This window comes from Podarcis bocagei, assembly GCF_964188305.1.
Source record: "Podarcis bocagei genome assembly, chromosome: 4".
NCBI classification, from domain to species: Eukaryota; Metazoa; Chordata; class Lepidosauria; order Squamata; family Lacertidae; genus Podarcis; species Podarcis bocagei.
The window spans coordinates 87173939-87189836 of record NC_138128.1 but is presented as its reverse complement, the minus strand read 5'-3'; the positions used below and the strand labels follow the sequence as shown (position 1 = coordinate 87189836).

The 15898-nt window shown below is 41.8% G+C and overlaps 1 protein-coding gene and 1 long non-coding RNA gene across 2 annotated transcripts in view; one reads left to right on the top strand and one right to left on the bottom strand.

Annotated features, from left to right (window-relative positions):
• Positions 1-15898, top strand: part of LRMDA (leucine rich melanocyte differentiation associated) — a 775035-nt gene that overhangs the window by 592111 nt on the left and 167026 nt on the right. The window lies entirely within an intron of this gene.
• LOC308585877 lies at positions 910-6020 on the bottom strand. Its single transcript, XR_014007659.1, has 3 exons — positions 5990-6020; positions 5350-5415; positions 910-961 (listed from the first exon to the last, which is right to left on the bottom strand). It is a non-coding gene; the product is annotated as an uncharacterized lncRNA (long non-coding RNA).

The window sequence follows — 15898 nt, the reverse complement described above, 5'->3', positions numbered from 1 at the left end:
CTACAATTTCCATCAGCCAATGGCCAGGGGTGACAGGTCTTGTAGTTCAACAACATCTGGAGGACCAAAGGTTCTCCACACTTGACATAGGACTCAGCTACACTGGAAAAGCAAAAACCCTTTATATATGCATTGTTTATGCAGTCTAACACTGTGACACCAGATGGCGCTGTGGAGTTCCGTTTTTGCTTACCCGATTTCTCATTCAAAGTTTGCAACGTGTTTAACTGAAACGCTTCTTTGATATGTCCAAATCCAGCCTTGGATGCATAACAAATGAAGACCTGATTCAAATGATCCTAACCACATGATTGGGCTCCAGTTCATGCATTTATTATGTTTTAATGCTCTCCTGCCAGTGTCCCCATGCAAACTAGTGGACCTGTGTGGGAAGAGCATTCAGAACATTACTGCTGGTAGATGGAATTCTATTAACATGGCTGCAATTTTCATCAATTCTGGAAAAAGACAGTTTGAAACAAGGCTCTGTTGAGTCCAGCAGTGACAGCCCAACCCTGCCTTTCGACCCATTTCTACATTTTGAAAACACTTATTTCACTCAGGCGCCCAATTTGAAGGCATTAGCAACAACTTTAAAGGAGTGTATACTGTATTTCCCCCTGGCCCTTATCTTCTATTTTATACAAGTGAAACATTGTGCATTATGTAATGGTAACTAGGATACATCTGGTCTCTGACAAGGTTTTGAAGAAATTTATTTTTTGAAAGCTGTTGTAACAAAAGTTTGTTCTCTGTCTTCAGATGTGAACTAGTTAAAACTAATTGTCTTTCAAGGTGTTTTTGTGTTTCATTTTACTTCCAGATCTGTCCCCCACTTAACACATGAATAATGGACAGTGCTTTGGAAAAGTAAAGCAGCTTTTTTTTAAGGGGGAAAAAGTGTTACTAGGGAATTTCATTTTTTATGTAGATGATGTATGGTTCCTTGAAGATTGTAAATCTGCGAAGATAGTTAAACAGAGTAGAAATGAATGTGTGGAGGAGAATGTTTACAGGCTCCATCCATTGTGTGTTGTTCAAAATGAGTGTGTAAGGATCCACATGCCTAGACTCAAAATGCACAGTTGGTACGCTGCTTGTTTATAGAAAATGTGTGTGGGGGGGGAACAGCTGCCCCACCAAGTGCAAGAATATTTTTTGCCCCTTAAAGTTTAACCCAACATTTAGTAAAGGTAAAGGGACCCCTGACCATTAGGTCCAGTCGTGGCCGACTCTGGGGTTGCGGCGCTCATCTCGCTTTATTGGCCAAGGGAGCCGGCGTTTGTCCGCAGACAGCTTCCGGGTCATGTGGCCAGCAGGTCTGAGCCGCTTCTGGTGAAACCAGAGCAGCGCACGGAAACGCCGTTTACCTTCCCGCCGGAGCGGTACCTATTTATCTACTTGCACTTTGACGTGCTTTCGAACTGCTAGGTTGGCAGGAGCAGGGACCGAGCAATGGGAGCTCACCCCGTTGTGGGGATTCGAACCACCGACCTTCTGATCGGCAAGCCCTAGGCTCTGTCGTTTAACCCACAGTGCCACCCGCATCCATAACCCAACATTTAGAGGACAATTAATTCACACCTTACTGAAATGTCTGAAAATTGCTAGACCGAATACTTCAGTTCAGCAGTACTTAGCGTAATACATTATCTTCTAATGCATTTTGTACGTTCTTTGAGCAGTCCACAAGAGTATGTTGACCAGCCTATGGGCACACTAACCAATTGAGACTGCCCTGTGCATTTTTCCAAAATCCCTTGGATATTATGCATGTCTACTGGGCAATGGGATATGCAAGATGTCATACTCATCCTGCCAGTATTTATGTCAATTCCCCTTTCAACTCACCCTAAGCACAACAACATAGTCTGCATTGTCATCCAAAGAAATAAAACAATAGGTTCATCTCACCATGCAAGTCTAGATCTCATTTAGTGGATGAACCCATAACCCCTTGGAAGGACAGTGATTTCCAGAATGAGGAGCAATGTGTAAACAGAGGGCCTTGAAATGTGAAATATACACGGGTGGTGCTGTGGGTTAAACCACAGAGCCTAGGACTTGCCGATCAGAAGGTCGGCGGTTCAAATCCCCGCGACGGGGTGAGCTCCCATTGCTCGGTCCCTGCTCCTGCCAACCTAGCAGTTCGAAAGCACGTCAAAGTGCAAGTAGATAAATAGGTACCGCTCCGGCGGGAAGGTAAATGGCATTTCCATGCACTGCTCTGGTTCGCCAGAAGCGGCTTAGTCATGCTGGCCACATGACCCAGAAGCTGTATGCTGGCTCCCTTGGCCAGTAAAGCGAGATGAGCGCCACAACCCCAGAGTCGGCCATGACTGGACCTAATGGTCAGGGGTCCCTTTACCTTTACAGAACACCACAAAAGACTTAGGTTCTCTTTTTCCTGAAAAGCATTTCAGTTCTGAGACATAGCAGAGTGTATGTAAGCTCCATGTTTAACATGTACCTTTCTGCTGAAATGTCCACTGATTAATCCATTTTTGTCAATCAGCACCTGCCTGTTAAGCAATCTAAATAATCTTTACGTTGTTTCTGTTCGCATCCTATAACCAGAAGCTCAGTATAGGCAATAGGCTTGTTAGTCTAGCTCTATCTGGGTGTGAGGTTCATGTAGTTCTACATCACAGAGATTCCTATGTGCACCCAGCAGGCTCCGCTCTGCATACATGCCCTTGATGAAGGGGGCACAGCAATGGAGGTGGGTCCAGTGCGTGCGACTGCACTTATCCATGCCACACAATTGTAGTTTTCAATGTCAAGCACAAATGTCAGACTTTGTTTTGTCTGGACACAATTTGACATATCTGGTTATGATGACAGGGCAATAACCAATAGCTATATCTTGGATGCTATGATGTGTAAACTTTTGATATTTGTAGAATTCAAACATATAATATCCTCAGTAATCTTTACATCTCTGGAAATTTAGCCAGTGTTGTGCTCACATGGCAGACAGGAGGAGCAGACCGAGAGAGTATGCCTTGGCGCAGAGTTAGTGATTTCTTGGCTGGGCCAAGATTTGAATCTGAGATTTTCTGGTTCATAGCTCAGTCTCGTAACCACTGCACAAACTTTCTTGGCTAGCAAAGCTAACCTTTTCACTAAAGCAAAGTTGCAATACTTTATGAAGTGGCTGGGCAGTGGAAAGTGAAAACTTACATGAGAAATGAAATGGAAAACCTCTCAGGACTTGTGTGTAGCCTCCATTCTGTGAGGCTTATTTAAACAATGTGGGCTGGGTATTGTGTGTCTGACTTGGCGCAAATTCGCAGGTCTTATACATTTCATTATTTACAGGAAAGAAATTAGCAGGAATGAGTATAGTGGAAGTCACTCTAATCCCAAAGCTCTCTATGGAATTGTGGTCCAGCTTGCTGTGTCAATGCAGTTTAGCCCTCACAACATTTACAAATACGCAAGAACTAGCTGAAGATCATGAAGTCAGCAGAAGACTTATGAAGCAAAGGATTAACTCAACTGCTGTTTGTTCTTTCTAATTCTCTCTGTTTATATTAGACAGAAAGGAGAAGTTGACAGTTGTATTACAGTGTCAGAGCGTGTATGGGATTGAAACAATATGCTTTTGAGGAAGCCAAGTATAGTCCCTGTTGTGGAAATAGTTAGATTTACTTCTTTCCGTTCAAACCGTGCTGGGTTGCCCAAACTTCTTATTAACTGGGATTCCTACAAACCATGCCTTCCCTTCTTGCTTCTGAGAACTACAGAGAGTAGATTCCGCTCTGAGCACTGTTGCTCTTGGTAAAATGGATGGCAATGGGGAGCAGAGGCTTTTCTGTGGTTGCCCCCTCCTTGACCTACCACCTACCTAATTAGTTTACTGAAGTTTTCAGAAAGATGAGAGAGAGAGAAAAAACTTTTATACTTCAGAAAGTTTTCATTGGGTGTATGTGTTGTTTTTGTGTTAAGGCTGTGTTATTATGCATGTGTCTAAACCCACATGCGTGTCCAGCAGTCGCATGTATTCATATGCACACTACCAAGAGGTTTAGGATCTTTTGCTAGAGTTATGATGTGTGTTCATTATAAATATGTGTTTACATGTAACCTTATGCCCACAAGATGTTCTCACACAAAAGGAGTAAAAGATTAATTTAGTACATTAAATGAAAGTAACCCTCCCTCCCTCCCTCCCTCCCTCCCTCCCTCCCTTCCTTCCTTCCTTCCTTCCTTTCTCTCTCTCTCTCTCTCTCTCTCTCTCTCTCTCTCTCTCTCTCTGTTGCTTCAGACAGCAAAATTACAATTTAAGCAGACAGCAAATCCTACAGAATATATACACACACACCCCTTGATCTAAAGAGTGAAAGAATCCCTAACTCTTCTTAAAAGCCTACAGAAAGTGTATGTGACAATTTTGCCACAGAACCCACACTAACAGCAAGACAAGAAATGGAGGGGGAAGCGTATACCTGTCCTTAAGGCAAAGTGTGTGTTGGTTCCTTGATTGAGTTGAGTAAGGTGAAGTTTCTTGTTGGAGCTGGGAGCCATTGAAAATCCAGGGTTTTTGTACTAATTTTAGCCAATACATCCTAATGGAATGGGCTTGAGATGAGCAAATCCTATACTTCCAATATTTCTATCGTTCTGTTGTCTCTCCCTAGAGTTTTCTGCATATTTCCCTATTTTTATTCTGCTTCATTAAAAGTTGAAATAAAATAATCCAAATTGGCAATGACTAATCTATCTTAGTGGCAACCATAGGAGCCAACTCCTAGAGCTTGCGGTCCCTTCAGCCCCCCCCAAAAAAAATATTTGATGAGGCCATGCCCCCCAAAGTTGATGGGCAGTGCCATTCAAATAGGGGGGTGCAGTATCATGTGATCATCTATGTGGGGCAGGGCTCACTTGCCCCCCCCAATATTTTATTCAAGTTGGCAACCCCAGGTAGCAACCACTCTTTAACAGGTGTTGATAAAGATTTTGCTGGTAGCTAGGTTACAAGTGCGGATCTATACATAAAGTATTAGGAATTCAGAATGAGATAAGACTGGTATAGGTGTCAGTAAAGTTCAAAATGGCGATCTGTCATATTAAGTTATAATGTTTACTCAAGCCATGACTTATAGTAATAAACAATAGAAAAATATTCGATTCATGCACACTTATTCACAGTTTTTGTTGAGTTTGCTGTTTGTATAACCATTTGTTTGGTATTTTGTTAATTAGTCATATTTCCATTTAGGACTTATATTTGAGAATAAATAAATTATCAGCGCATTGTTCAGGAAGTATGTATCATCCCACAGCCTTCACCTGGAGTGTGTTGATATTCACAGTCTATAGTTCATCAACGTCTTCAGTACTCACAACTGTCTGACCAGCAATATCTTCATATGGGTCCTGCCATACCCTGGAGATCTATGGTCCATGATTCTAAAACAGAAGACCAAGTAAAATGGAGGAAGAGGTGTAAAGCAGGGTGTTCAAAATGCTACTCCTGCTGCTTGTTGGCCAACTGGAAAAGCACCATTGTGAACATTTGAAAACTGAGCCCATTCAACTTGATCTTAAAGAAATTCATCATAAATCTCAGTTTGCATTTCTAAGTGACTTGCTTTTCTATGGACACAATCAAGAATTTGACCCCAAGCTCTTTTTGCGATAAACAAAACTCCTCTAAATGTTGGTTTAAATGTTCACGTAGAATGTAGGTTTTGCTGGCACATTCATCATTGCAGTGGAAATCAGGCACAGAGGGTTGCAGCACTCAGTTGCAAGATGAATATTCACAGTAGGTTTGACAAAAATTGCACATTTTGATGATAAATGCCAGAATATTCTGAGTAATATTTGGCTTTGTTGGGATCTCTATATTCAATAAAATTCTGCCTTTTGTGAATTCTAGGGAAAGAACTTAAAACTCTGAAATCTGACATTGCAAATGACTTTAAATGTATCTATAAGCCTTAGCGGGGCCATAGTTGTTCTTGTGAGTCAAATGTCTCACCTTTCAAAGCTGCAGTTATTCTTCTTTCTTGTTTTAGAAGCTGGAAATCTAGGCACAGGGAGGCCAAATCACTTGTACAAAGTAATTCAAAGCTTGGCATTTAATAGAAGTCTCAGGTCCAGTACATTAACCTCCAGATAGTTATTTCTGACCTTACGAAACAAGATGTTGGCTAACCATTAAGCCGATACTTTTGGGTTTTGTTTTGGGGGTTTTTATTGCAAGTTTTAAAACATGAATGGTTCAAAGTCTTCCCTTGGGCTGAATTTAAATTTGCAATAGCTTCAGTTAACATTGCTGTTTTATCAGAGTGTTTACCTTTAGAGGTGGGGGCCACACAGTTTGTTCATTGTTATGTGGTTTTAAAAATTGAATCTTCTTGGCACATGCCACATTAAATGATGCTGGCTGGGACCCACAGAGGAACTGTCTGTGCACGCAGAGCACTTCTGTGCATGCACAGGCAGGAGACTGTTTGTCATTTTTCTCTTTTGGCAGCAGCATCTGTTGTCAGCTAGCAATATGCATTTCTGGAGCTCCTTCAGTTGGACCTGCAGAGGCTGCTGTAAGCAGGGGAAGGCTGCAGAGGCACAGTGTACCTCCCAGTTTCCTATCCAGCCACCCCAATATTTCTTCCTTCCACAGCATTACACATAACATTTTTCAAGATTTGCATATATGCATTTTCACTATTGAGCACTCATTGGCTATTTATCCTGGGCTATGCTCATTGTCTTTTGCTTGTTGAAAACACAGTAACCAAAATTTGCTCACATTCTCCATTCAGAAGTACAGTCTGGGCAGCTGGCTTAACTATATCAAAACATGCACAGCAAGCTGCTTCTTTCTTTCTTATTTTAACAGCTCCAGCAAGACTTTTGTTCCTTGTTCAAGACATTTGTTTGTACATCTAATTTTCTCTTTTGCTGCATAGGACACACTAGCTTGAATTGAGACATCACGTAATCTGTTTGTCAATTTAGATTACTTATTATTATTATTTTTATTACTATTACTACTACTACTAGGGCTTGCTGATCAGAAGGTTGGTGGTTCGAATCCCTGCGACGGGGTGAGCTCCCATTGCTCGGTCCCTGCTCCTGCCAACCTAGCAGTTCGAAAGCACCTCAAAGTGCAACTAAATAAATAGGTACTGCTCTGGCGGGAAGGTAAATAGTGTTTCCGTGCACTGCTTTAGTTCACCAGAAGTGGCTTAGTCATGCTAGCCACATGACCCGGAAGCTGTACGCCGGCTCCCTCGGCCAGTAAACAAGATGAGCGCCGCAACCCCAGAGTCATCCGCAACTGGACCTAACGGTCAGGGGTTCCTTTACCTTTACTACTACTACTACTACTACTACTACTACTACTACCACATCCCTATCTTCTCAGTCTTCAGTGATCATGTTAAATAACTCACTAAAAATAATAGAAGTAGTAGAGAGCAAACTTCAACTCTTGTGAAGCTTTGTATTTTTCTTATTTCAGGGTCATGTGAACAATGGGCATTAAAAACAAAAACAAAAACTGCCAGTTCTCTATATGTTGTGTGTGTGTTTTCTGCTGTTGTCCTCAGTCATTTCCCACATTTGTCAAGGCAAAGGTTGAAAAGGGGGAGAGGGGGACGGACAGGAGAAATAGGCCACCCATTCATTCCTGTATGTCAGAAGTTCAGTTTGTCATGATAACATTCAAGTGGTATATTTATCTAGCCTGCTACTGGAGGTTACAGAAAGAGAGGAGATGATTTTTCTTTTAAATTGGGGGGTGGGGTGGAGGAAGAGAAAGAAAGATGAAGACCAAGAAAGAAAAGAAGGAATTTGTGTTTTCAGGCTTTACGGAGTCTACTGGAAAGACTCTGAGCAGAGGGAAGAGTTTGCTGTGGAATGTCTACAATATGGCAACCATTGATATGGGACAGGACTTGTAGCTGCAACAACAAATCCATTCATATAAACAGAGAATCCCTTGCTGCGGAATGGGTCTGTTTTGGCTTAAGGTCTGAGGAACATGTTGCTTTCAAAGTGAATTCTTAGGTGTCACTTCCCATAACTTATTGCTGAAGATTACAAAGCTACTGATATAACATATTAGTTTGATGGACAGAATTATACCCCCAGTGCTTCCTGCTTTCCCCGATGACGCACACTAACTTAGTGTGCTGTGACAGCTGCCTTGATTTACCACCAGGCTGGGAGGCCAAGTGGGAGACGGAACATTCACATGAACGCCGGGGCCGATTCTGGCCCACAGCCTAGTTTATAAAGCTGCCCCATAATTCACCACAAATGTGTCACCATTAAAAGGGGGGAAAAAGGATTGCAGATAATAAATAGTCTTTAATTTATTAGCTAACAACAAAGAGATCAGAGCCAGTTGTGATGTGATTGTTTGACATAATATTGTCAAGGAAAAAAGCTAAGTTGACCAAAGATGTATATTACACATTCAAGCAGATGCATCAACTCTTGGCTTGTCACAAGGGGAGCTAAACAAAACGCCAAACAGAAGAGAGAACTGGCAAACCGCACAGCCATTTATCTCCAAAAGAGACATACTCAAGAGCAAGTGAAATAAGACATAGTTCTTTCAGCTTGGTCAAGAGCCAGATTCTAACTATTATAAATTAAATGTTTTGTGTATAGTGTATGGCAACTGCACACTGGCCTCTTCATGGCCTTGGGAGGGGAATGCTAGAGTCCCCCCCCCCTCCAGATCTCCCATTTGGAGAAGGGCTGATTGTGTTTCAGGAGGTGTCTGTGTATGTATGTGTGCGTGCCGATGGTCATAATGGTCTGATCTTTACATGCTCAATTTTAGTAAACAGAAAATTAAGCAGCATATTCACAGTGCACACTGGGATTTGTCCAGCAAATTCTTTCGTTGTCCTGTCTTCTTTCTTGCTTGCTCCCCAGAGAGTGGAATGTTGGAATATATACTGAATAGTCATCAATAAAATGATTTCAGGTTCATATGTTTTTAATCTGATTTTCAAACTGCATGTCGTTTATTTTGAGGAAACATTATTGGCTTATTTCAGCCTGGTATTGTTCATGCTGTTAGAATGATTTGTATCCAGTGTTTTCAGTGTGTGGTTTTGTTTTTCATACGTGCTGAAGAATTTCTGCCTTGGGATGCAGAGAGAAAATGGGAAACGCTGCATGTGTTTGCTTTCTTTCTGCTACATGCATGGTCCCCTCCCACTGTTTCACCATGAAATAGTATGAGCAGGTTGTCTGCATCCACCGTCACACTTTGGGATTCAGTATTTTACACACCACTGCATTAAAGCTATCCATGCCAAAACCTGAATACATGGCCATGGATGCATGGGGCCAGCTTACAGTGGGCTGGCAGCCAGCATGGGAGGGCTTTTCGTGCACTTTTCCTGGGTTCCCTGCATGCCTGGTGGTTGGGAAGATGAGCCTCTTGAGTTCCAGGACGAGGCAACATGAGGCCCAGTCCTATTACTGTAACTAGAAAGATCAAACCATGCAAAACCAATTCTCTTTGGTACGCCTATGTGCCTGGATAGGCTCCAAAGTTCCGGTAGATCTGGAAGTACGGCTGTTAATGCACATCTCCTAAACTAGTGTGTAAAATGTGAAGGCTATATGCATATTTGTAGACGGTGAAGCTGTGACCAATCAGGGTACCCAGGCACAGGTTGCTAGTGTTTAGGGCACACCTACTTTTTCTCTTTTGGAGGGTTGACTAGAGGAAACCCTGGTGTAAGAATGGAATAGCTACTGCAAACACTACTACGCTGTAAAGATAAAGCCTCTCTAAAGCTAGTATTGGACTTTGCCTGCCCTGAGAAGGCTAGGGGTAAAAGGGCAATAGAAACATAGAACATTGTAGAGTCGGAAGGGACACCAAGGGTCATCTAAATCAATACCCCCCCAACCTCTGCTTAAAAACATCCAATGAAAACATCCCACCTTTCTGACTGTCAGTCTGTTTCTAGTTCTTGTCGCCTTCCATAATAATAATCATAATTACCGTATTATTATTTGCAGTAGAACTTCTCACATGGTTTACCAGTAAGTTCCCCCTCGTTGTGGTTGAGAATGGAGGATAATAATTGCAATTAACATTTTTAGAGCATAAAATGTTTGTCTCAGTAGTGTTTCCAAAAGTCCTATCAGGTTGGTCAGTATTCGTGTTGTGATTTTCCTACGGACGTCTACTAAGTCCATGGCTGAAATTAAGCATTTGAGTGAGGGATCTCTTCATTTAGAGCTCATTTGCTTCGCCATGATGCAACGTCAGCTGTCTGGTGTAGTGGGGGTAATGGGGAACAGCTGAAGAAAATAGAACAGAACAAAAGAAAAAACGCCCAATGCCTGCCTTGTGTTTGCAGCTCTGTCAGACTAATATATATATATTCCATGCATTTAAATGAGCGCTAGTCAACCATATACTGAAATATCCTCAACGTTTCCATCAAATAATCAGGCACTTAGTCTGATTCACAGCAGGAATCAGACACCCTTCAAAAAGTGAAGGAATCTTTTGGCAATTCCGAAACATTCAAATCCTATTAATTCCAATGACAGTTATCCTCTATGTCACTTGAGGCAGCTGCACTTTTTTTTTTCAGTGTTCACAGCTTTCAAGCAATGTGTGTATGTACATGTATGTGTGTTCGCGCCCAGGTCTGCACCCATGGACTATTTTTTTATATAAGTTAAAAATATGCTTGATACCCTCAGAGGCCAAGTGCTGAATGGTATGTGCTGGTTCATCATAAGGAACTTTGTGCTTGTTGAGAACTTCAAACTAATCTGCCTTTTTATACTTATTTTTAATGGGCTCTCCTAGAATTATGCTGGACTAACATTCCAGACTAGGAACCCAGGAACAAGGGACTGGGAACAAGCTGTGGGGCCAGGTACTCCCTTACTTTGCTCACACATATTTCCCAGCCCTCCCCATGCTTTGTCTTTGGTTAGGGGTTGCATCAGGAACATCTTGCATCATGTATGATCTTAGCCAGCGGGGGAGTTGTGTACAAGAAGGGAGGAGCTGGGGGGAAGTGCAAGTCGTCTCATGGCCCATGTTACATCTGCATTGGCTTGTATAGCCATGGTTTGTGGCATAAGGCCACCACATACCACCCATGCAAAGCACTTAGGCCTTTCTCAGACTGTAGAGGCACAATCTGGCAGCTCCAAGATGGTGCCTGCCAGATCAGAGGGTAGAGACAGTATGGTAGAAGCATACCCTAGTGGTAGGAGCAGAGGGCAGGTCTTGTAGGGTCAGGAGAAGTGCCTAGCAGTGTTGAGTTCTTCAGGAGTGAAGCTAGAAGGATATGGGAAGTGAAGAGAAATGGAAAATAGACTGCATCCTGGCTTCTGGCCTGCCCCTTTGCTTCTTCCCTTGAAGTCCCTGAGAAACTCTTGAAATTTTCTGTCAAATTTTGAGACCCGAAGAACATTCCAGTTGGCATGAATGAAATTAACCCAGAGTAAACAAGTTGTCACCTGCAGTCCGCACCGGTTTATTGTGACTGGTTTTTTGTTTGTGTTCTTAGATCCAAAGGAAGCAACCACTTGACTTGTCACTTCAGGTTTGCAGTTACCATTGGACTATGGTAATCTATACTTTTCAGTGTAATCTACACTTTTCTGGGAAGCAAACAGTAGACCCCATGATAGGGAGAAGAGCTAACAATGTCTGTAAAGGTGCTTGCATAGTAAAACAGCCTTTTTAAAGGAAGGGACCTCCTTTATGTGGTTGTTAAGTAACAAGTAGATAACCATGTGCAAATTGAGAAATGTCAGGTGGCTGTCTTCCATTAAGGCTGAAACCAGAGGGAAAATGCAGAATAATTCCTGATAAAACTGAGGCATAACCCAAAGTTACACATCTGCCATTTTGGGGAGTGTACGTGTCAGAATAACACTTACTCAGATATGTCTATTCATGGGGTGATAAGGAGCAGATTCTCCTGGATCCACCCCTCCTATGTTTATGTAATTCCTGAGTAGTGGGGGAGTACACTCACTTGAATGTACAATATCTGTAATTCTCCTTGGAAGCAGGATTCATATTACAGGGTCAGATAGATGCCCTGAATTCAAATAAACATGGTACCTCCCATTTCAGGCAGTATGTTTTATGCACAGAATAGTCAGAGTGGGAGGTGCATATGAACCTGAGGTCCATGATCAGAGCTTGATCTCCATTCACATAGGTTCCTGAAATAGTATTACTCATGGAAATGGGACCTTTCCCTCGCTGCAGTTTTCTGTTGCAATTTTACATCATGGCTGGGGAGTGAAGATGTAAACCTCTCCTTCCTGCATACAGCAGACCTGGTGGAAATTGACCGCCCCCATAGGAATAATTTTTGAAAATCCCCTGATATAGCTGTAAGGCATGCAATAAACATAATATATAACTAGGTCCTAAGTCTGTGACCTAGTGTGTCAGGAGTGTAAATGAAATGGGAAGATCTGTAAGCAGTTGGTTTTTAAAAAATCAACAACAAATATTAAATATTCACGTATATTTAATGGAACTATTTACTTGTAATCTAGTTGATCTACCCAAATGCTTTAGCACGGTGAGTCTCCCCACACCTATGTTTGTATTTATGGTTGACATTAAGTAAAACCAATGCCTTTTAAATAATTATCCCTATCTGTGTGATAAAGCTAGATTATACAGCTGGATTCTGTATCAAGGACATCACTTAACTTCATTTAGAACTATGGCCGACTCTGCCGTGCCCATTTCTCGATGCTATAAAATAACCATAAATCAGGAGAAATGACCGCACAACTTAAAGCTTCTGAAATGAGCTTTTGAGTATCATGCTTACAGGAATGTCAACCCATCTCAGTGTAAATCATCAACATGTCCTTAAACTTCCCTTGCATCAGTGAGATCCTCCTGCTTTATTGGTTGTAAGGTTGTTTATTCATTATTGTTCTCAGCCCTGTATTTAATGCTTATTTTAAGTTTTGGTACTGCATCATGCCTATGTGCAGTGTATTTTTTAAAATTATATTTGAGAAACCACTGAATTCACCGGCAACCACAGATAAAACATTGGTTCAGCTACAGAACACCTCATCCATATGTCTTATGCTGCTTCTTCAACAGCAGTACAACAGCTCACAGAGCTGGCCAAAAGAACGTCCGCCAACTACATGCGGTACGTCCAAAGGGACAGTGGGCAGGGCTGGTGGGGAATACAGCTGTCCAAAGAGTACACTCAATTCCTTGGGCTCACCTGAAGGAGTTCTTTGGATGTCAACTTGTTTTTTATATACAATGGTACCTCGGGTTACGAACTTAATTCGTTCCGGAGGTCCGTTCTTAACCTGAAACTGTTCTTAACCTGAGGTACCACTTTAGCTAATGGGGCCTCCCGCTGCTGCCGCGGCGCAATTTCTGTTCTCATCCTAAAGCAAAGTTCTTAACCCAAGGTACTATTTTTGGGTTAGCGGAGTCTGTAACCTGAAGCATCTGTAACCCAGGGTACTACTGTATACGGTAATTCTAAGTCTATGGGTAGCTTAATCGTGACAGGTTGAGACATATATTTATTGTGACAGGCTGAAGCAGTTGGCACAGGGGTTGGGAGCTTTAACACTTTGCCCCAAAATGGCACCTATTGGAATTAACCCCTTTTGTGCCTGTTGCTCAAAATGGAAGAAAGGCTGTCATTGCCACCAATAGACGCTTACCTCCCATGACTAATAGCCAGTTCAGGGGTGATTCCAATCAGGAATGTGGTGGACCAAAGAGTTTAGGCTGCCATTTCACATGCCAGTCTCAGCCTGACTCCTCCCTTCCCCATACCAGATATTTTCCCCCCAGTAAAAAGACGGCCATAAAAAGCCAAATGGCATGAACAATCTTATGTCTAGTTTGGCCTTTCTTGTGGTAAGAATGTGAAGTAGAAGAAATGTGGGCTGAGTTCCTATTGAGATGCAGCACAGAGCGCAGCTTCAAGCAAACTCTGTTTATCCCTCAGTCTGGTAGCTTGGCCATGATTTCCATTGGTGGGCAAATGTGCAGCTTCCCAGGGGAATATTCATGTATCCGTGTCCCCTAGAGGAGTGCCCCAGAGTTTTGGGCATAAAACAGACAGGTAAAGCCATTTTCACCCTACGGGCTCAATTCATGCCAAATGCTTCCACCATGTGGCCTCTTGTCAGTGCTACTTGTTTCTTTTCCACTTGAATGTTGGATTATCTGAATGCCCTTTGGGTGATGCATATGAAACTGCAGGCTAGTACAGTAATTCAATATCCAAGAGATAGTACATGTTGATATTATATATTGTATAGTTAATAAACCACCAAGATGTTCCTAGAATTTGTGTTTAGCTACGGTTGCAAATAAAATAAGAGAGAAAGAGAGAGAAAACCTTCAGATGGTAATTGTTTTCTGTCAGTAGCTACCCAGGATAAATTTGAACCATTGACCTGGAGGTGAGAGTCTCCTTATCCCATTAGCTTTCTCCTGCTTTTTGTTATCACATGGCGTGTGTGACGGAGATATGTGTGGGCTTTCACTCTGGGAAAAGATTAAAATAAAAATTATGAAGTGTTCTCAAATGAGGCCTGTTATCATGCAGGCCAGTTTTATGTCTATAATAACCCAAAGTCAGTAGCTGTACTCATAGCTCTTATCAATTTGCCTCCTTGGGCTCAAATGGAGGCCACAGTTCTAAATTTCAGTCCCATTTTGCACTCTTGGAAATGTTCAAATGACTGTGATTATAGAATGCAAAGCACATTTCTGTTAATCTTGACGAAACAAAAGCATTCCTAGTTATCTCCCCGCCTATTAACAGTAACAGCTATCTAATGATATTTGCATGTGATAACTTTCAGTAAAAAGTGTCCTATTAGATGTCAGGAAGTTAAGTAAATTTGAGCATAATCGTGAGCATTTTACGCATTATAGTTCTCAGTCTCAATAATGAACCATTCAGCTTAAGAGTTTAATGCAATTATAGCTATTTTTCTCTCTCTATAGAAACAACCCAGTGTTCTTTCCTGAACATGTTACACACTTGAAATGCAATGGTTTTTGAGGGGAAACTTGGGTGATTATTCTGGTAGTGTGCATTCCTCTGAAGATGTTGCTATAATTTGTATAAAGTTTTATTCCTGTCCCCAGATGTCGACAATCGGGATCTGCATAAATATATTATGTGTAAATCTCTCAGCAGCTGCTTTCCATTCAGGTTCCTCCAGATATTAGCCTGTCTTTGAGTTTATGACAAAGTTAAAAATTATTCATTAAACTGACCTGCAGTATATTCAGTAACTGGAAAATTGCCTTGCAGTTCTATTTGGTTTGTAGATGTGATCACGAGTAAATTTTTAACTTAATTAATTGGCCGTTTCTGTTGACAAGAAATTTATGTGGTAATAATTTGCTCGAAATAGATGCCGACTGTAGGAAATGAGATATCCATCATAGGCTTGTGTTCCACCAGCTGCACAGTGGCTATTATGAAAGTATTTCAGCTTGCAACGACCCCACTGTTTGTGCAGTCAGGATTATATATACCCACGATCCATTGCCTGCCTGAGAGGCGCTCATGGAGGTCTATGATAACAAAGACTTTGTGATTTATGGCTTGCTGTGAAAGCAGAGCTTGATGAGATTAAACAATTTCATAGCACAAGTGTTTCTTAAGACCTGATTTGTAGTTGCAAGCTGATGGTAAATCACATTTATATATCCGAAAGCATGCTCAGCAGAGAAGTGCAATTACAGTTTAAGACAGCTACTTTTTATTTAATTTTTATCCTGGTTTTGTCTCTTTTATAACCTCTTCGTCTGCTAACCATTCACCTTCACAAGTCCTTTCCCCTGGTTGGGAGGCCAAAAGACTGAATCCGTGGATGTTCCTTGAGCCTTATGTGCTCACTTATG